General features: G+C 38.4%; 1 long non-coding RNA gene across 3 annotated transcripts; it reads right to left on the minus strand.

Annotated features, from left to right (window-relative positions):
* Positions 1-384: 384 nt before the first annotated feature.
* LOC108583605 lies at positions 385-20,989 on the minus strand. 3 transcript variants are annotated; one of them, XR_004180280.1, is made up of 4 exons: positions 20,898-20,989; positions 20,751-20,806; positions 20,165-20,204; positions 385-468 (listed from the first exon to the last, which is right to left on the minus strand). It is a non-coding gene; the product is annotated as an uncharacterized LOC108583605 (long non-coding RNA). The 3 variants fall into 3 exon arrangements; XR_004180279.1 differs by lacking the exon at positions 20,751-20,806 and having other exon boundaries at positions 20,898-20,985; XR_001898418.3 differs by lacking the exon at positions 385-468 and having other exon boundaries at positions 20,116-20,204.
* Positions 20,990-21,333: the final 344 nt, after the last annotated feature.

Below are 21,333 nucleotides of genomic sequence, written 5' to 3' on the forward strand. Positions count from 1 at the left end.
TGTTTGCTCCAATGTCTGAAAAGCACTCACTGACTCACCCTGTAGAAGGACTGGCCTCTGCCTCGGGGTGAGTCGCGCTACTGGCTATAGGTAGGACTTTCAGCATAAACAGAGAGTCTTGCACCTCACTATTTTTTTTAAACAAGTGTTTTCATTTTATAATACTTTTGGATTTACAGAACAATTGCGAAGATAGTACAGAGAGTTCCCATGTACCCAATACCCAGTTTCCGTATTATTAACCTCACACATTAGTACAAAGCATTTGTCATAATTGAGGAACCAGTGTAGATGCACTATTGTTAATGTCAGGCCACATTTTATTTGGGTGTCCTGAGTTTTTCCTCTAAGGTCCTTTCTCTGTTGTAGGATCCCATCCAGGACACCACATTATCTTTACTTCCGTTGTGTCTCCTTAGATTCCCGTGGGCTGTGACAGCTTCTCAGACTTTCTTTGATATTCATGACCTGGAAAGTTTTGAGAAATATTGGTTAAGTATTTTATAGACTGTCTCACAGTAGGAATTTGTCTGATTTTTTTTCTCATGATTAAACTAGGGTTAGGGTTTGGGGAGAAAGACAAAGGCCACGTTTTTGATGTTGTGTCCAGGGTACATGCTACCCACTTGACTTATACAGTTGATGTTGGCCGTGATCACCTGGCTGAGGTTGTGTTAGTCAGATTCCCCCACTATAAAGTTACTCTTTGCCCCACTCCTTCATACTATACTCGTTGGAAAGAAGTTGCTGTGCATAGCCCACCCTTAAGGAGTGTTGTGTCTACCTCCTTGAAGGTGGAGAGTCTACATAAATCATTTGGATTTCTTCTGCAAGGGAGAGTTGTCTCTCATCCCCCATGTATTTATTCATTTACTTATATCAGTATGCACTCATGGATATTTACTTTATCCTTTGAGCTACAACCCGACACTATTTATTTTCTTGTTTGCATTGTTCCAGATGTGCCCACTAGCAACTCTTTCAGTTGGCTACTGTGTTCCTTTGACATACCTCCATCATTGTGTCTGACATTTTTGTTGTTGGTCTTTTTGTTTTGAGCACTTTAATTCCTGCCACTACAAGATACTCCAGACACATTTTGTATATTTCCTGCGCCAGTCCTAGAATCAGCCATTTCTCCAAGAAACCCTGGTTCTTTTCATTGGAGAGTGGTGTTGGAAACCAAGATCTGAGTGAATCTTTTCTTTCCATTTGTAACAGTATTTTAAAATATTTGCGGCAAATAGGTAAGAAATATATGAAATATTTTGCTTCTAGAGATGCTAGAGAATTAGTAATCAAGTCCAACTGTCTCCATATTAGGACCTGAGGCCTGTAGGGGTTATGTTACTTGTACAGATCACTCCCATAGTCAGTGGAAGAGCAGAGAACTCTTTATGCTTCACTATCAGAGACAATAATATGATATATGATTGATGGTTTTTCCAACAGGAAAAAACAGATGATTCAATAAATGAGATTGCCCAATGAGTGAGCCATAACAAAAGAAAGTTAGGCTTCTTCTACAACGAACCAATTTAACCAATAAGTTAAAATCCAAACATTAGAAAATGAAACTTTATTGGAAAAAAATGTGGCGGTATATTTGCACAAGCTTAGAGGAGGGACAGCTTCTTAAACAGACACACACAAAAGGGCAAAATCCATAACGGGAAAATATTGTTCAATCTAACTACATCAGCATTTAAACCTTCTGGATTACAAAGGACAGCATAAAACCAGTTCCAGGCTAAGGGAAGTTGTCTTCGAGGAATATGGAATCAACTCCTACCCATGATAATCAAACGACAAACCAAGAAATGGTAAAATAAGAAATGCAAGCATTCGGTTCACAAAAAAAGGAAAATCAGAATGGTCAATTAAATGATGCTGAGCCTCACCAGTAATTAGGAGAACACGCATTAAAGCACTAATGAAGTATAATTTTTCATTGATCAGATTGTCCAAGAATTTAGCAGTGTGATAATATGGACAGTTGGCAATGTTAAGAAAGACAATACTTACATATGACTGATACAAGAATAAATGACTGCAACCACCAGGGAGGGCAATTTGATAGAATCTAATAACACTGTCACCAAGCTTCCCCTATGCCTTAGAAAGTGAGTTTTAAAATATCTGTCCCAGAGAAGTGCAAACATAGATCCATGTGGATATGGCAAAAGGGAATATTCTCTACATCATAACAGCAAAAAATTAAAAACAATCTAATGTCTGTCAATAGAAGGATGTATAAATAAAATGTACTAAATGATTACAATGAAAAACAAAACACATTCAGAAGCAATGAATGAGATCTGTCCTTTTATCTATTTTATCTGTTTTCTATCTGCATTTCAAAATGGATGCATCTCAAAAATATTTCTCAGAGGCAAATTGCAGAAGGCAACAATATTGACACACAGAATAGTGTAATGTATTTTCTATGTTTATATCCATATAGATATCAAAGTATTTTTAAAGGTAGTTAATGACACTCAAAATATCATAATTTTGATTATAATTGGGGGTGATAAGGGGAATGGGATTGGAAGTGTGAAACAAAATATATGCTGATGGTCTGTTTTTAACAAGGAAAATAGACTCCTGTATTAAGAGTCAAATTAAAAACTAATTTTGAAAAGAAATAAAAACTTTTATAGAAAGAAATTATAGAAAAGGAAAGATAATAAATTACAGCTCTTCATAAAGGCAAATTGTTTTTCTAACCATACTTACCAAAATTCCAAGAGCTGTCATTTATTTCTGAAGAGAAAGTAGCTTTTCTTGGTTAGAAATCAGGTAATTTTCTGATAAATGCAACTGTATCATGCCCCCAGTACATGAGTCACTGTAATTTTCCTTTCTTCTTTATTTTCAACTGGCTTTTCTACCTTAGAGGTTCTGAATCATCCTCTCACTTGCAAATTTACAACTCAGTCAATATGCATTAAGATGGAAATTCATTAATCATAGAAGCAATAATCTTTAGATAAAAGGCATTTATTTAACATAAATTTAAGGGAAGAATCTTAAGCAGAAAATGAAATAATTTTTTATTCTTGATTAAAAGAATAAAATAGAAAAACTGAAAAACTTTAAAGTCTTTCAAAAAAATGTAAAGGCAAATTTTTATTACTTGTTGATTCCTTCAAGCCTGGATTGGAAACACAAGAGGTCAACCACTTCAGTCTCCTGAAAAAACCTAACCTAAACCCTAGATGACATTTTGCAGATCTCTGGGAATGAAAATTTAGGTTATCAGAATGTTCTAAAGCTACACAGGACTAATAATAAGGAAGCAATTTTTTTTCCCTTCATTTTAATCTAAATCTTATGGTGAAACCATTTTCTTGAGCTCAGCTTCTTATGAGTGACTTGTTCACTGTGGTACCTTTGACGTTGAGTCACCTTACAAGCTGACTTTCCTTATTTCCTGATCATCATGCACTTGGAGGATTGCTTCCGGGCCTCCTGCACATTTAATTCATGTTAATTCACCACGTGAAATGAAAATAAACCTCCACTAAAGCAATGGAGGCTGCTGCTGCTGCTGCTGACAACAAATAGATAATATTGATAATGGCAGCAGTGTTGATGTATGGAGCCGATGGGATTTTGGTGGGGGATGACTATTTGGTGATACAAACATTTGTCTATATGCGTATGCTAATTTGGATGCATACCTATGTTGTTGCTAAATGCCACAAAATTGGTGGCAGGAAGAGGTGCCCTAACCTGATTCTTGAAGTGACAGTTATAGGAATGGCTCTTCCCATCTCTAAAGCCCGGAGCCAGACAAAGTGAGATTGAGACAGAAGTCACTAAATCAAGTTGGATGGTTTGTGTGGAAAGACTACGAAGCATTAGAGGCAGGACAATGGCCACAGAGACTGAAGACTGGATCACCCATCCCGACTCTGCTGCCACCCCAGTCTCTTAATTTTGGGTAAATTTTTGAACCATGCTTTTTTTCTCTGGTAGATGAGCACATTGACTTAGATAATGTTTATGGTTCCTTCCTGCTGATGTATTCCAAGGTGATGCATTGGTACCTCACTACCTCAATACTTCAGAAGAAACAGAATTAAAGAGTTTCCCTGGTTGTTCTTTTGGATTCGAGATGTAGGAGAGGTTTGAATCTGCTGGAGCCAGTCCTTTATCTCCTCCAGCCTGGAGACTGGGACCACTGACATCCCTCTTCTCAAGACTCTGTTTCCCCTTATATATGACTGATGAGAAAATAATGGCTGGTTCATATTTGCAGTGAACCAGGCATTTTCTATGAACCAAGCCACATAACTTTGTAAGTATAATCCCAGGAACAAAGGGACAGACTAAAATCAAGATTTTTCTGGAAAACCCAGGAAATAGAGTAATTTGTTTTGCTTCACCAATTTCATAGCCACCAAAAGCAATCTTTGGTTACCTACAGATCAAACTCCTTATCCCTATGCTTCTCAAACTGTGCAGACTCCTCTTCATGGGGAAAAAAATTCATAAACACTCAGCGTTTTCTCAGTCAATATAAACATGAAAGTTTCTGACTGTCACTACGCAGAGGTTTCTGTATTCCATGTGTGATACTAAAGTATGTGGTGTGATGACTCAGTTTCCCCTACTTTTCACAGACTACACAAACAAAATAACTTTTACCTTGAAGGCACCATTCACCCATTCATTTCTTGTACAAATATTTATTTAGCACCTACAATGTGGCGGGCACTTGGGATATATCAATGAACAAATCCATTTCCTGTCCATGTAGAATCTTTATTCTAGACCAGCAGTTGGCAAACATTTTGTAAAAAAAAAAACATAGAGAAAATCTTTTCAGCTTTGTAGCCATTTTTTGTTCTTTGTCACAACTACTCAACTCTGCTGCTGTTGTTCCAAAACAGCCATTGATAACTGCAGCCATAGACAGATAGACCTGGCTGTGTTCCAGTAAAACTTAATATTAATAAATAACAGATGGTGGGCTGAATTTGGCTCAAGGCTGTAGTTTTCTGACCCCTGTTCTAGAAAATAAACAATAAACTTGATAAAAAAGGCAAATTATTAATATATAATCGCCAGAAGGTAAGTGCTATGGGAAAGGAAAACATTGAGCAGGGAAAGGTGATTTGGAGTGCTGAGTGAATGAGGATGCAATTTTAATTAGGAGGGAAAGTGATACTCGAGCAAAGCCTTGAAGAAGGAGAGTGAGCCCTGGAGCTCTCTGAGGGGACCAAGTGCAAGTTGTAAGCAGAGGGAACACCCAAGGCCTAGTTTCTCTTGTGGAGGAGGGCCTGGTGTGGGTGCGGAAGCCAGCATGGCTGCAACAGAATGAGGGAGTGGGAGGGACTGGAAGATGAGATGAGAGCTGGGTACAAAGCATGATAGGAGGCCTAGTAAGGACTTTGCTTTTATGCTGAATGAAGTGGGAAGCTGCCGTAGCTGTCATTGGACCTTCCTCTGTATTCCACATTCTAGAGTCCTAGGAACAGATTCCTTAGAGGCTCTGTGGTCCCAGATGCCTTTGCACTGGAACATACTGAGCATGTACCTTTCTTCTCTCCTTCCTTGTCTTCTCTCACTCTTCTATTCAGATGCTTCTAAAAACAGTTTCAGCCTCCAAAGATCCCAATATGATAGCTATTTAGTCAACACCAATGGAGGATGCCATTATTGCTATTATTGCTGGTATTAAAGTCAGGGAAGGCAAAAACTTGCTGTCAAGAGCCAGGTTTTCTGAAGCTAAAATGTTGTTTCAGATACTTGCTTATGATGCACCATCAATTGCTTGTCCCCGGTATTTGCGTCTGTATTAGGACTGTATGCTCTGAATGAAAGAGAACGTATTTTCCTAGCCAGAAGTAGGTCCCTCTCTGGTCAGGGGTCTACAGGTGTTCATTCTTTCATCCTTTTCTCTTCTTTTTGTCCTTGATGGTAAAACCATTTGTTTATGAAGACTGCTATAGAGTCTCCTTTTTCTGCACTACAGAAAGTTCTTTCATAGCTTTATGTTGAAGTGTTTTACTCATCTCTGCTGCTTTCTTCTACTGCTACCCTTGTTCAGGCTTAATGTTATACTTCATTAAACAGAAGCACTTGCTCTAGGAAGAGTTTCCAAGTACAGCCTGCCCTGGAGGAGTATCTGACAGTGCCATCTTTGCTCATTCCCGTTTGTGTTTCCCAAAATGGCACTTGCTTCTTCAACTACTGTTGGCTGTCACCCAGCCCCTCAGGACCCCTTCTGTCATGACTGTTCTTGGTAGTCTCCAAGCTGAGACTCCAGATTCCTGGATGCTGCCTGGCTGATTTCTGTTCCAAGTTTTTGATGGACAAGATGGACTTCATTCAGTTCTCAGACTGATTCCTGGTGTTCCTGGTGTTCCCTTTTCCTTTTTTCTGGAGATACAGGGTACACCTCATTTTTTGGATGTCATATCACCTACACAAATTACATAAAGTTAATATTCTAAAAAGCAAACTTTGTTTGTTTTAACTTCAACATAGTTTTGAATGATGCTAAAAATCAGAGAAATGTGGATCTCTTTCTGTATGTTCCCTCAAAATTCCTGCAATTTCCTGTCAATCAAAAACAAAGCAGACCAGAGCTATTCAATTTAATTTTTTAAATAGAGTAATTTGAGCAGAAAATGGATACAGGTTTTTTCCCTCTATTTTTCAGACATATTTTGCAAAACACTGCAGAATTCCATGCTAGATGCCACTGGCAACTCTGCGTTTGAAGACACTAGTGGAATTTAATCTTCTTGGATATTTGTTATTGATTTATTTCACATTCAAGTTGATTCAAGTGCAGTGCTCATAATTCCATTAACTTTGCGACTGTTCCCACATCAACTAGAAGAATGACATGTAATCACACAGAGCTCCTCTGAACCAGAATTTTCTTTTAATTTGCTTATCCCACTCTAAGATTGTTTTCTGCCTTTTTGAGTCAAGGAAAATAAATTACAACTCATTCCCCAGCTCTATCTCAGGGGGTTATAACGTACATCCCAACCACCCTACTTACCTTTGCTGTATGATAACATTCAGCTGAACACCAGAATTGTGCAGTTCACTGAACAGCCTTCACTTGTCAGAGTTCAGATATGTAAAGAATCTATGTTACTCTGTGAGATTTGTGTTAATTTCATATTTGTCAGCAGTCTACAAAAACTGTGATGCTTTAAAAAGAAAATCAGTCTTCATCACCTACAAGTGAATCCCAATATGACTATCAGCAGATTGTCTGCAGAACCCCTACAGGCCAAGAGAGAGTGGGATGTTATATTCAAAGTGCTGAGGGAACAAAATTAGCAACCAAGAATACTTTACCTGACAAAACTGTCCTTCCTCAGACAAACAAAAGCCAAGAGTTTTATCACTACTAGGCCTGCCTTACAGGAATTGCTAAAGGGAGTTCTTCAACTTGAAATAAAAGGTTGATAATTAATAGCATAAAACATATAAAAATATAAAACTCGATGGTATAAGTAATATAAAGTCACATTCAGAATACATTAGGACTGCAGTGGTGACATGTAAAGCAATTTTATCTCCAGTTCAAGGCTTAAAAGAAAAATTATTAAAGCAATTGTGGATAAAGCAAATTGTTGAGATACAAATTACAAAATGATGAAAGTTTTGACATCATAAACATTTAAGGGGGACACTAAAAATAGATAGTTGTCATAGTCAATCAAAGTTATGTTGTTATCAGCTTGAAATACCTGGTTATAAGATGTTTTATTAAGTCTCACAAAGCAAAGCTTTGTAGTGGATGCACAAAACATAAATTGAAAGATTCAAGGCGTATCACTACAGAAAACCATGAAACCACAAAGGAAGACAGCAGGAGAGAAAAAATGAAGCAAAGTATCTACAAAATAACCAGAAAACAAACTACAAATGACAGTAACAAGTCTTTACCTATCAATAATTACTTCGAATGTAAATAGATTAAATCTCCAATAAAAAGACAGAGTGGCTGGTTAAATTTTAAAAGAAAATTAAAAAGACTCAACTTTATGCTGCCTATAAGAGACTCACCTCACTTTTGAGGTGATATGTCCCTTGTTGAAAGGTGTTAGAGTCCCCTACTGTTATAATACTGCAGTCTATATCTTCCTTTAGATCCTTGAATATTTGCTTTGTATATTTAGGTGCTCCAATGTTAGAGCGCCTAAATATAGACTGAACATGAAGGGATGGAAAGAGATGGAAAGAAAAGGAGAACAGGAGTAACTATATTTATATCAGTCAAAATAGACTTTATGTCAAAAACTATAAAAAGAGACAGAAAAGGGCATTATATAGTGATAAAGGAGTCAATTTATCAAGAGGATATAACAGTTGTTAACACATATACAGTAAGTTTTCCCTTGATGTCATCAATAGGTTCTTGGAAACTGAAATTTTGAGTGAAAATGTATAACCAAACCAATTTTACCATAGGCTAATTAATATAAGCAAGAGTTAAGTTCCTATGGAATATTTCTGGTCACAAAAACATCACCGAACTTCTAAATAAAGACCCCAAACACTTCTAATATTAAATATTGAAGTAAACATGAGCTACCATACATTTATGAAAGAGTAATAAAAACAAGTAAGATAATTCTTTACCAAATCTTTTGTGAATCAATGTAGGATGGCAGTCATCATGGTGGTGGATTAAATCAAAGAATAATTATTTACAAAGCAAAAATTATAAGGAATGCCTCCAACCAACATGCAGTTCAAAAATAACTGCAAATATGACAGGGTTGCAGAGTGCTTTCGTACTGCATTGTTTATTCTTCTGCATTTGTATAATTATTGTATGCTTTGCAAATATTTATTTTACAATAATTTATATGTATTTATTTATTATTTTCCAATGTGTTTATTCTAGTCAAGGGTCACAAATGGCCAGAGCCTATCCCAGCAGCCCAGGGCACAAGGTGGGAACCAACTGTGAACAGAACTCCATCACATTGCAAGGCATACTCACGCACACACACACCCAGACTCACTCACACTGAGACAATTTAGACATGCCAGTTAACATAATGTGCTCATCTCAGAATGTGGGAGGAAGTGAAAGTATTTGAAGAAAATCCACATAGACATGGAGACAACATGCAAACTCTATGAAGATGGTGGCCCTAGCCCAGAATTGATATTTTTCTTATCAGTGTTATCATGAAATGACTTTGAATGCAACATCACTATTCAAGGACCTGCTGTACACCCAACATTGGAGCACCTAAATATACAAAGCAAATATTAAAGGAAGGGGGAAGGAAGAGATAGACTCAATATTATAATAGTAGGGGACTCTAATACCCCACTCCCAACAATGGCTCTATCATCTAGACAGAAAATTAATAGGAAAATATTGGCCCTGATCTATAAAAGAACTAAAAGATACGTACAGAACATTTCATCTAACAGCAACGGAATACTCATTCGTCTCAAGCACACATGAAACATCCTCCAGGATATGGAGGATATGTTAGACCACAAAACAAGTCTGAATAAATCTAAGAGGATTCAAATTATATCAGATATCTTTTCTGATCGCAGTAGTATCAAACTAGAAATCAATAACAGGAGAAATCTTGGAAAATTTATGAAGGAGTAAAAATTAAACAACGTGCTCCTGAACAACCAGTGAGTCAAAGAAGAAATCAAAAGAGAAATTTTTTAAATTTTTGAGACAAATTAAAATAGTTAAAACAACATACAGGATGCAAAAACTTACAGGATACATCAAAAGGAATTCTAAGGAGAAATTTTTAGCAATAAGCACTTATGTCAAAAAAGAAGAAAGATCTCAAATAAACAACCTTATGTTACACCTCAAGGAACTAGAAAAAGAAGAACAAAGTCCAAAGTTAGGAGAAGGAAGGAAATACCAAAAATCAAAGAAGAAATAAATGAAATAGAGACTAGAAAAACAATAGAAAAAAAAAACAATGAAACTACAGAGGTGTGTTTTTTGAAAAGATAAGCAAAAGCAAAAAGCCCTTAGATAGACTAAGAAAGAAAGAGAGAAGACTCATATAAAAATCAGAACTGAGAGAGGAGACTTTACAACTGATACCACAGAAACACAAAGGATTCTAAGAGATTACTATGAATCATTATACACCAACAAATTGAATAACCCAGAAGAAACTGATACCTTCCTAGAACCATACAATTACCAAGACTGAATTGTGAAGAAACAGAAAATCTGAACCGACCAGTAATGAGTAAAGAGATTGAATCAGTAATAAAAAGTTTCCCATAAAAAAAATAAGAGCCCAGAGCCTGATGGCTTCACTGCTACTGCTGAATTCTACCAAATATTTTAAAAAATAATACTAATCTTTCTTAAACCCTTCAAAAATTATGAGGAAAGTCATACATCTGATAAGAGGTGAACTCATTTTTTAAGGCCAGCCTTACCCTGATACCAAAGCCAGACAAGGATATTACAAGAAAAGAAAATTATAGACCAATATTCCTGATGAATACAGATGAAAAAATCCTCAATAAAATACCAGCAAACAGATTCAACAGCACACTGAAAGAATCACTCATGCAATCAAGGGGGATTTATTCCTGCGATGCAAGGACGGTTCCACATACGCAAATCCATAAATGTGATGCACCACAATAACAGAATGAAGGACAAAAACCATATGATCATCTTGTTAGATGCAGAGAAAGCATTTGACAAATTTAACATTTTTTATAATGAAACTCTCAACAAATTAGATATAGAAGAAATCTACTTTAGCACAATAGAGGCCGTATATGAAAAGCCCACAGCTAACACTATACTAAAAGCTTTTCCTCTGAGATCAGGAACGAGATAAGGATGCCCACTCTAACCATTTCTATTCAACATAGTAGTGGAAGTACTACTAGCCAGAGCAATTAGACAAAAGAAAAAAATAAAAGGCATCCAGATAGGAAGGGAAGAAGTTAAATTGTCCCTGTTTGCAGACGACAAGATCTTATATATGTGTATAACTTTGACCATTCCACCCAAAAACTGTTAGAACTAATAAATGCATATGGTAAAGTTACAGATTACAAAATTAATACACAAAAATCAGTAGCATTTCTATATACTAACAATGAACTATCTGAAAAAGAAATTAAGAAAAAATTCCATTTACGCTAACTAAAAACAAAATAAAATGCATAGGAATAAATTTAAACAAAGATGTGAAAGATCTGTACACTGAAAACTATAAAGATTTTTTTAAAAATTATAAAAGGCACAAGTAAATGGAAAGCTATTCTGCGTTCATGGATAAGAATTAATATTGTTAAAATATCCATAGTACCCAAAGCAATCCACAGATTCAATACAATCCTTACCAAAATTTCAATAACACTTTTCACAGAAATAGAAAAACAATCCTAAAATTAATATTGAACCACAAAAAACTCTAAAAGTCAAGGTAATCTTGAACAAAAAGAACAAAGCTTGAATGGCCAAGTGTGGTGGCTAGTTGGGTGCAGTGGCTCATGCCTGTAGTCCCAGCACTTTGGGAGGCCAAGGTGGGTGGATCACTTCAGGTCAGGAGTTCGAGACCAGCCTGGCCAACATGGTGAAACCCTGTCTGTACTAAAAATACAAAAGTTAGCCAGGTGCAAAGTGGTGTGCCCCTGTAGTCCCAGTTACTTGGGAGACCGAGGCAAGAAAATCGCTTGAACCTGGGAGGTGGAGTTTGCAGTGAGCCATTGCACTGCTGCACTCCAGCCTGGGCCACAGAGCAAGACTCTATATCAAAAAAATAAATAAATAAAATGCAAGAACAAAACTGGAAGCATCACGCTACCTCATTTCTAACTATATTGTAAAGCTATAGATATTAGAACAGTGTGATACTGGCATAAAAATAGACACATCGATCAATGGAACAGAATAGAGAGCTCAGAAATGAACCTATGCATTTTTAGTCAATTGATTTTCGACAAAGGTGCCAAGAACACACTATGGGGGAAAGGACAGTCTCTTCAGTAAAGAGTGTTGGGAAAACTGGATACCTACATGCAGAAGAGTGAAATTGGACCTCATCTCACACCTTATACAAAAATAAACCTAAATGGATTAAAGATTTAAACATAAGACCTGAAACTATAAAACTATGAGAAGAAGACATAGGGGAAAGCTACACTGCTCTGGGCAATGATTTTTTGAATTTGACTCCAAATGCTCCGGTAATAAAAGCAAAAATAAATAAATGGAATTACAACAAAGTAAAAAGTTTCTGCACAGCAAAGGAAACAAAAAGTAAGGACGCAGTCTACAGATGGGAGAAAATATTTACAAGCCATACATCTGATAAAGGGTGAATATCCAAAATATATAAGGAACCCAAAAGAACTCAATAGCAAGAAAACAAACAAATTAAAAATGGATGAAGAACTTGAGTAGACATTTCTCAAAAAAAGACATACAAATGCCCAAGAGATATGTTTTTAAAAATGCTCCACATCACTAATCATTAGGGAAATGCAAATTAAAACCACAGTGAAATATCACATCACACCTGTCAAAGTGGCTATTATCAAAAAAATGAAAGATAAGTGTTGACGAGGATGTAGAGAAAAAGGAACCCTTGTGTTCTGTTGATGGGAGTGTGAATTAGTACAGCCACTAAGGAAAACAGCCATTATGGAAAACTGAAAAAGTTGAAAATAGAATTACCAGCAAGCCCACTTCTGAATATGTAGCCAAAGGATTTGAAACCAGTATGTTGAAGAGCTATCTGCACTCTCACGTTCATTGTGTTGTGGTTCACAATAACCAAATTATGGAATCAACCTAAGGTTCCATCAGTGGATGAATGGATAAAGAAAATGTAGTATATTTTATATGCATGATGAGGTACTATTCAGTCTTTAAAAAGAAGGAAATTCTGTCATTTGTGACAATGTAGATAAACCTGGAGGACACCATGCTAAATGAAATAAGCCACACATGGAAAGACAAATACAATGTGATCTCACTTGTATATGGAATTCAGCTCATACATGAAGAGTAGAATGATGGTTACCAGAGGCTGGAGTGTTGTGGGGAGAGGAGCACATATATTATTGTGCCACAAAACTTTTGGATAATTTGATGAATGTATTTCAATGCAATTGATTTCTTTTGTAATCGTATGTGCTTGATGTTAGGAATTTTGTTTACAAATATTTGTTTTTATAGTCTTCACTAGTCTGCCAAGTAGTCTTTGGTACAAAGCAGTTAAGAAGCCCTGGTCTAGGGTTTGTGCTTTTGCTCCCTTACACCCCTAACACCATTCCAGGAGGAAGGGGGAGGGAGATGGCAGGCAGTCTAGTTCAAAGGGCACACATGTGGGCTCTGGAATCACACTTCCTGGATTTGAATTCTTGTCCCAAACAGTTACTGGCTCTGTTATTAACTTGGGCAATTCACTTAACCCCATTAAACGTCATTTTCTCAATCTGCATGTCTTAGTAACAATAGTCCATACCTTATAGGGTTACCAATAAGAATTATGCAAAATAATGTGTCCAGTACAATCAGTTCTCATTTGCAGTAGTTATGCTCCACAAAGTTACCGTGAAGAGCGAATTAGTGAATACTGAACAGTTTCTTCATAAGCTGCCAACACCAAAGCTAGGGTTGGAGTGCCAAAGAAACTCAGTGATCAAAAGAAATAATAATTCTCATTATTCAAGTGGTGATGTTCTATAAAGTCATCATGAACCCTGAATTAAGGAATACTGAAGCATTGCTCCTGGGAAAAAGACAAGGTTAGGCTCATGTGAGCTTCTGGTCACATTTTCATCAACTGACCAAACACAATTTTGTTTGATGTATGTTTCTGTTTAAAGACACCCTGTGGCCAGGTGCCGCGGCTCATGCCTGTAATCCCAGCACTTTGGGAGGCCGAGGCGGGTGGATTACGAGGTCAGGAGATTGAGACCATCCTGGCTAACATGGTGAAACCCCGTCTCTACTGAAAAATCAAAAAAAAAATTAGCTGGGTGTGGTGGTGGGCCTTGGTAGTCCCAGCTACTTGGGAGGCTGAGACAGGAGAATGGTGTGATCCTGGAAGGCGGGGCTTAGAGTGAGCCAAGATCGCGCCACTGCACTCCAGCCTAGGCCACAGAGCGAGACTTCGTCTCAAAAAAAAAAAAAAAAAACAGACAGCTTGCTTAGTATTGGTGCAAAAGTAATCGCTGTTTTGCCATTACTTTCAATGGCAAAAACTCTGATTACTTTTGCATCAAGCAAATATATGTTTGATTGCTTAACGTTGAACCCCTGGCCAACAGAACTACAACTCATGCCTCAAGGAAGCTTCTCTAAGGCACATCACAGCCTCCCTTGCTTAGGAAGAGGAGACAGCATTTCACCACTCGATTTGGAGGGTGTTTTAAACAGCAAAGTCACTGAAATAAAACTCCACAAAAATGAAAGTCGTGACACTCAGTACATCTAGAAAAGGGCACTTGTTTACAATATGGAAGATGAAACAAGAAGGCAGAGGCCTTCTTTGGCTTCAGCTGGAAAAATACATGTCAGGCAACTCTCTGCACATGTCCACAAACGTCTGTGAAAACGCCGTGAATATTGATCTGGGGATAGACATGAATTTTAGCAAGTAGGTGAACTTGCAAATACAGAATCCGTGAATAATGAGGATCCACTGTACCTAACATAATATTTTCTGGAAAATGGTCAGTTCTTATTATTCTCATTACTTTATGCCCTAGAAGAAAGGCAATGACAGGGAAGGACACAGCCCTGCCCCACCTCCTCGGTTCAGCTGGCTCTGAGGAATGTACAGCCAGGAATACAGGAAGCAGTAGGGGAAGAGCACATCCCCCGATTTCTCTTTGCTGACTGTCCCCCAATTTTCCTTGTGTATGTTCTCCTGCTTCTCTTGCCTTTTTTCCCTCCTTCTACACTTCTTGGCATGTGCAAGAGCCTAGCTTAGTACAGTAATGGATAGAAAGACCACATGACATCGCCTCTTCCTTCAAGGGACTGCAGCACTGGGAAGACAAACATTTATATAGCAAAATGCCAGGCACCATGTAATCTCATGAACACACTGCTGAATCCAGTAAGAGGAGTCTAGATCCATTCTATGAATCTCCCTTCCCGTGCTTGATAATAAGGCTATTCATAACAAACACTGATTCAAGCATCTCTGCTACAAATTCATTTCAATTGAGGTTTCCTTGACACAGAACCCATCTTGGCAACATGGTCCAGGGTGTCATTTGGGAAGTTCTCTAATATTCCTATACATTTGTTTAAGCATATATTTTCTTTCTCTCTCATACAATTTTTTGGTTGGGTGTGTGCACTGAGTACATGCTGACTTTCTGGAGAGAAATTAATTGCGTGTTATCACTTGCATTGATAATTCAAGAAATAGCAGCTAGAGGTTTGAAGATAGAAGAGCAAAGCTACCTTTAGCCAGGCACATGTCCCAACCTGACCAGGTGGAAGCAGGATTGATTTGGCCCAGAGGACGTGCCCAGCACATGTCTGCCAGAACCAGAGTCTAAAACGCAGAAAAGCATATTCCAGCCAAGGATAAGAGGAGACTTTCCGACAGCTCCTGCTGCCTTCTGAAGTAGTGAACTCACTCTCACTAGGGTCTTCTGCCTGGTTGAGATGATCACATGTCAGTAAGCATGACTCTCCTGAACCGTTGAGTTGCAGGCTGGAAGGGGTGAGGTCTGAGGTCACTCCCTGTATTAGTCTGGGTTCTCCATAAAACAGAAACAAAAGCAGCAGGGTGTGTATGTGCATGTATATGTGTGTGTGTAAAGAGAGAGAGAGACAGAGAAACAGAGAAAAATTTACTTTAAGGAATTTGCTTGCCCATTGTGGAGGCTGGCAAATTCAAAAGTCTAGCGAGCTGGAGGTTCAGGAAAGAGTTGACGTTGCAGCTTGAGTCTGAAGGCCATCTGGAGGCAGAATTCTCTCTTCCTTCGGGGATCTGGGTTTTTTTTTTTCTCAAGGCCTTCAACTGATTAGATGAGGTCCACCTACATTTTGGAAATCAATCTGCTTTCCTCAACATCTGCAGATTTAAGTGTTACTCACATCCAAACAATAGCTTCACAGCAACATCTAGACTGGTGTTTGACCAAATAGCTGGGTTCTCCAGTCCGGCCAAATGTTCACATAGGCTCAGCCATTCAATAAGGCCCCTCCCTAGGTGTCTTCAGACTCAACATCTCTGGCGCAGTACATGTAATTAAAATTCAAGTCTCAGAAATAACACACATTTCTACTGTATTTAGCATGTAAGGTCCCTTGCCATGTTGGCTAGTTAACACTACAAATGTGAAATTTGAATGAAAGTGTTACTCAGTTGACACATTCTGACGATTCACTCAAGGGCAAGTTGAGTTGCAATGTGGCCTGAGAGCTGTTGCTCCAGGAAGTGCTCCAGCAAGAAATATATATGTACATTTAGCAAGGAGAGTATGAGTTAGACAACAGCATTGAAAATGAGAATCTGTGTTATTAGGGCATCCCCAAAGCCATGTGGGTAAGCTGCACGCCATTCCATCCCACTCAAAAGAAATTTGAAACAGTGGTTTTGAGGGAGGGTCTACCTTATTGTTATCTTGGGGTTATTTCATTGTATTGTAGTTTTAGTCATTCTGATGTAATTTTTAGCATTTTTTGTTTCTATTGGTTTATTGGCTTTCAAATATTTCATGTGCCTCTATAGTTCTCATTTGTTTGCCCTTGGATGAACTCCTTAAGAGGATATATTTCTGTCATAACAAAATTATTATCTTTGTACTTAGAAATTTAGATTAAAACATAGACAAAGGCAGGCTATTATTATAAAGTCCTTGTTCTTCCTGACATTAAAAATCTAATATGCAGGAAACACACTACCTTTTATTTCTTTTCTTCTTCTTCCTCTCTGTCCCTCCCCCTTTTTTGAAAATTATGATTTTTCTAGATACTAAACTGGCAGTGGGAGAAATTAGATTGCTTAAAGTTTGCTTAAATTGAAATTACTCTTGAAGTTTGGTCCTTCTATTTCAGTAACTCCTATGAACGTTACTTTGAGAAGATTGTAATTAGAAGCAATTCTTTCAGTGCTACAGAATTTTACTGTGTGTGTGAATTATTATTTTTTTCTTCTGAATACAATAAGAGCCTGAGATTTAGGCTGGAAAATGGCTTCAAAATCACAGATCTCAAGCAGCCAATCCTCTCCCAGCCCCAAGAATTTTCTCCAGTGTTCCTAAGCTTGTCCTTACACTGAACAAAGGCATTTCTCAGTTCATTCTTTAAAGATACTATTTAGGAAATGGTCCAGAGTATTCAGTTGCTACTTTGGGATCCTCAAAATGCAAAACTGTTGTGGGGAATGCACAGTTGGTTCTCAGAAGACCGCATAAAGGCATAGCTGCAGAGATTTTAGATTTTGGAAAGACCTTCTTTCCAGCCTTTTCTTTTTCAAAGGAAGTTGAGGTTCAGGAAGCCCCCATGATGCATCAGACCACCTACCCTAAAAGGCAGAGCAGATCTTGCATAAGTCTTTGATGTCAAGACAGAGCTTGTGACCCTAGGAGACATTCCCCCGCCCCCAGCAGGCTCCAGACCTTGCACAACCAGGTCACTGCTGAGGTAACCAAATTGATACAGGTTGGTGCTTTGGAAAAATGTGTTCTTGAAGCTGGGCAGTAATGGAAGGAAGACAGCAGGGGAAATCAAAGGGATTTTGACATTGGGTTCTAACATAGACCCAGCATCCTCTGCATGTGCTCCCTCATCATCAGAAACCCAAAGATGCCAATCAATGTCATATCATCATCCCTTCTTTGAAATGAGAAGGTTGGAAAGCTTTCCCAATGGCTCTACCATTTAAAGTATTTTATCAACCAACTGGACTTATTACATGATTAGTCATAACTTCATTGTTTCTTCATCAAAGCCATGCATAACCACATGTGATAATCAGGCCTGATTATATTAATATCACCCAGGATCACCATTACATCACCCGAATGATATAACCCAGCCAAAGGCAGACAGCCAATGTTGAAATTAGACCATGTTGTCTGTTAGGCTGTTGAAATTTTGGGAAAGAGCTTAAGGACTTTCACATTGCCTTTGGGAACCTGTAGGGTCTGGAACCTCCCTTTGTTTACCACTGGCTTTACTATTCCATGCACACCATTCAGGTTTTTATTCCCGGTTAATTTTCCCCCATCTTAAATAATGTTCATTTTTTTCAAGCTTTTATCTACCAAAAATATTTCAAAGGATGGAGCAGTGACAAGTACTGTGACTAGCCTGAGATTTGTACAGTCCCAGGAGTGTATTGTGCCCAATTTCCCACCCATGAGATCACTCTGGCGAATACAGACCTTGGTTATTATGTTGAGTACATCTGTCAGTTCCAAGCTTGGGCATTTCTGAAAAGCATGTTGAGGGATGATAGTGTTCATTATTCTCAAAAATGTCAAAGGAGAGCATCAAAATAATTTACAGGCAAGATATTTAGTTAATACATTTATTAATACAGGGTCTTCTTCCTGGTTGAGATGATCACATGTCAGGAAACATGACTCCCCTCAACCGTTGAGTTGCAGGCTGGAAGGCTGAGGTCTGGAGTCACCCCCTGTATTAGTCTGGTTCTCCAGAAAACAGAAACAAAACCAATAGGGTATGTATGTGCATGTATATGCATGTGTGTAATAAGAGAGAGAAACAGAAAGAGAAATTTACTTTAAGGAACTGGCTCACCAATTGCGGAGGCTGGCAAGTTCAAAAGTCCAGCGGGCTGGAGGCTCAAGAAGGAGTCAACGTTGCAGCTTGAGACTGAAGGCCATATGGAGGCAGAATTCCCTCTTCCTTTGGGGACCGCAGGGGTTTTTTTTCCTCAAGGCCTTCAACTGATTGGATGAGGCCCACCCACGTTATGGAAAGCAATCTGCTTTACTCAACATCCACAGATTTAAGTGTTAGTCACATCTAGAACATACCTTCACAGGAACGTCTGGACTGGTGTTTGACCAAACAACTTGGTTCTCTAGCCTGGTCAAGTGTTCACATAGGTTCAGTGAACCAACAGGACCCCTCCCTGGGAGTCTTTAGACTCAACATCGCTGGCTCAGTACATGTAATTAAAATTTAAGTCTCAGAAAAGAAGACGTATTTCTACTGTATACACTGTATTGAACCTTGCCACTTTGGCTATTCTTACTAATACTAGTACTAATAAGAAATATTTAGTGAGTTTTTTACCCTGTGCCAATCCTGCCTATGCCCATCTTCTTTCTTAGAAGCTGAAAACACTGCCCCTGTGCAGAGGTGGTTCAGTCCATTAGAGGTGTCAAACAAATGAACACTGGTATAGCAGTGCAGTAAGGGGCTGTGGGATCACAGAACAGGGACTGAAATCTAGGCTTAGAGGGAAATCAAAGAAGTTTCCCCAGAAAAAGAGGTGCCTGAGCTAAGGTTTGAACACATGAGGAATTATTTCAGTAAGGGAGAGGGGTGAAGGAGGACAGGAGTTTACAAGACACATAGCCCATTGAGGAAGAAAAAGGGAGAAGAACCAGGACATGCCCAGTGCCATCTTGATTTCTAATACCTGCCCCAATAAGGGAACCAGGGCATTAGTCCTTGAAGAAACAGCTGATTTTAGAACTGGCAAAGAAATATACAGATGAGCCTGGAGTATCTTGCTGCACCAGAAAGTAAGGAAGTACTCAAGCAAAACAAACCATTGATGAGGGTATGTCGTGATGTACAGAAGCCAACTGAAAGGGCTCCCAGTGGCCGAAGCTGGAACAATTTGAACAACAAAATAGAGTAGTATTTGATTATATGTATGAAATAAATATGCATGAGTACATACTGATATAAAAAATAAGTGAATAAATTAAGAAATGGGGGAGAGGAGACAAATCTCCTTTGCAGTACAAGTTCAAATAACTTAGGTAAACACCCCACTCTCAAGGAAGTGGAGCTGTGCATGGTGACTTCTTTCCAAAGAGTAGTGTATGGAAGGGATGTTGGCTGGAACTGTAACTTAACAGTGGAGAAACCTGGCAATCACCACCTCAGGCAAGTCATCAGGGTCCACATCATGGTGGTAAGTCATGCTGATAATATGCACCCTTGGCATGATGTGATGAAATGCCACTTTACCTCCATGGTCTTCCCCATGCCCAATAACGCCAGTCTAGTTCTGAAAAAAAAAAAAAATACGCAAAGCCCAGTTGAAAGCCATTTTATAAAATACCTGACCAATACTTCTCAATGCTGTTAAGGTCCTCAAAACTGAAGAAAGTCTCAGAAACTGTCTCAGTCTTTCTGGAACCTAAGGAGTCCTAATGACTAAATGTAATACCATATCCTGGAAGGGATCCTCACACAGAAAAAGGACATTAGGTAAGGACAATCTGAATAATGTATGGACATGAACTAATACTAATGTATTAAATTGGTTCACTACTTGTGACAAATGCATCAAAGTAATGTAAGATCTTCACAATTGTGAGAAACTAGATGAGGGTATATAGGAACCATTTATGCTATCTTTTCAATTTTTCTATAAATCAAAACTATTCTAAAAATAAAAGCTTCTGTTAAAAAAAAAACAACAAAACAGCACTAGGCATTAGAGGAACTGAAGATAATTCAGTTTGGCTGGAGCAGAGAGAGTGAAGTGAGAAGTGGTGAGGGGAAACGGTGAGAATAGGAGTGGGACCAGGCCACAGTCAGCCTTCCATACCAAGCTCGGGCTTCAGACTTCACCCAGTGGAGGTGTTTGGAAACCACGGGAAAGTTCTGAGGAGAGTAGTGACATGATTAGTATCTTAGTCTGTTTTCTATTCCCTGAAAGTGGGCAGTTTATAAAGAAAACAAATTTCTTTCTTACAGTTATGGAGGCTCAAGTCCAAGGTGGAGTGGCTGCATCTGACGAAAGTCCTTTTGCTGTTGGGGACTCTGCCGAGTCTCCAGGTCCCCGGGTGAAGGGCATCACATGGTGAAGGAGCTGGGTGTGCATTTTCATATTCCTCTACCTCTTCTTATAAAGCCCTGCTCCTGTGATAACCCATGATCCACTAACTCATTGATCCATTAATCCATCAGTGGATTATTTCCTTCATGAGTGAAGAACCATTGTGACTCAATCACCTCTTAAAGGCCCAACCTCTCAATACTGCCACATTGGGGATTTAGTTTCTTTTTTTCTTTCCAACTGTTATTTTAGGTTCGGGGTACATGTGCAGGTTTGTTACATGGGTAAATTGAGTGTCATTGAGGTTTGTTGTACAAATGATTCCATTACCCAGGTAGTGAGCATAGTACCT

Source organism: Papio anubis, chromosome 1 (genome assembly GCF_008728515.1).
Source record: "Papio anubis isolate 15944 chromosome 1, Panubis1.0, whole genome shotgun sequence".
Taxonomy (NCBI): domain Eukaryota; kingdom Metazoa; phylum Chordata; class Mammalia; order Primates; family Cercopithecidae; genus Papio; species Papio anubis.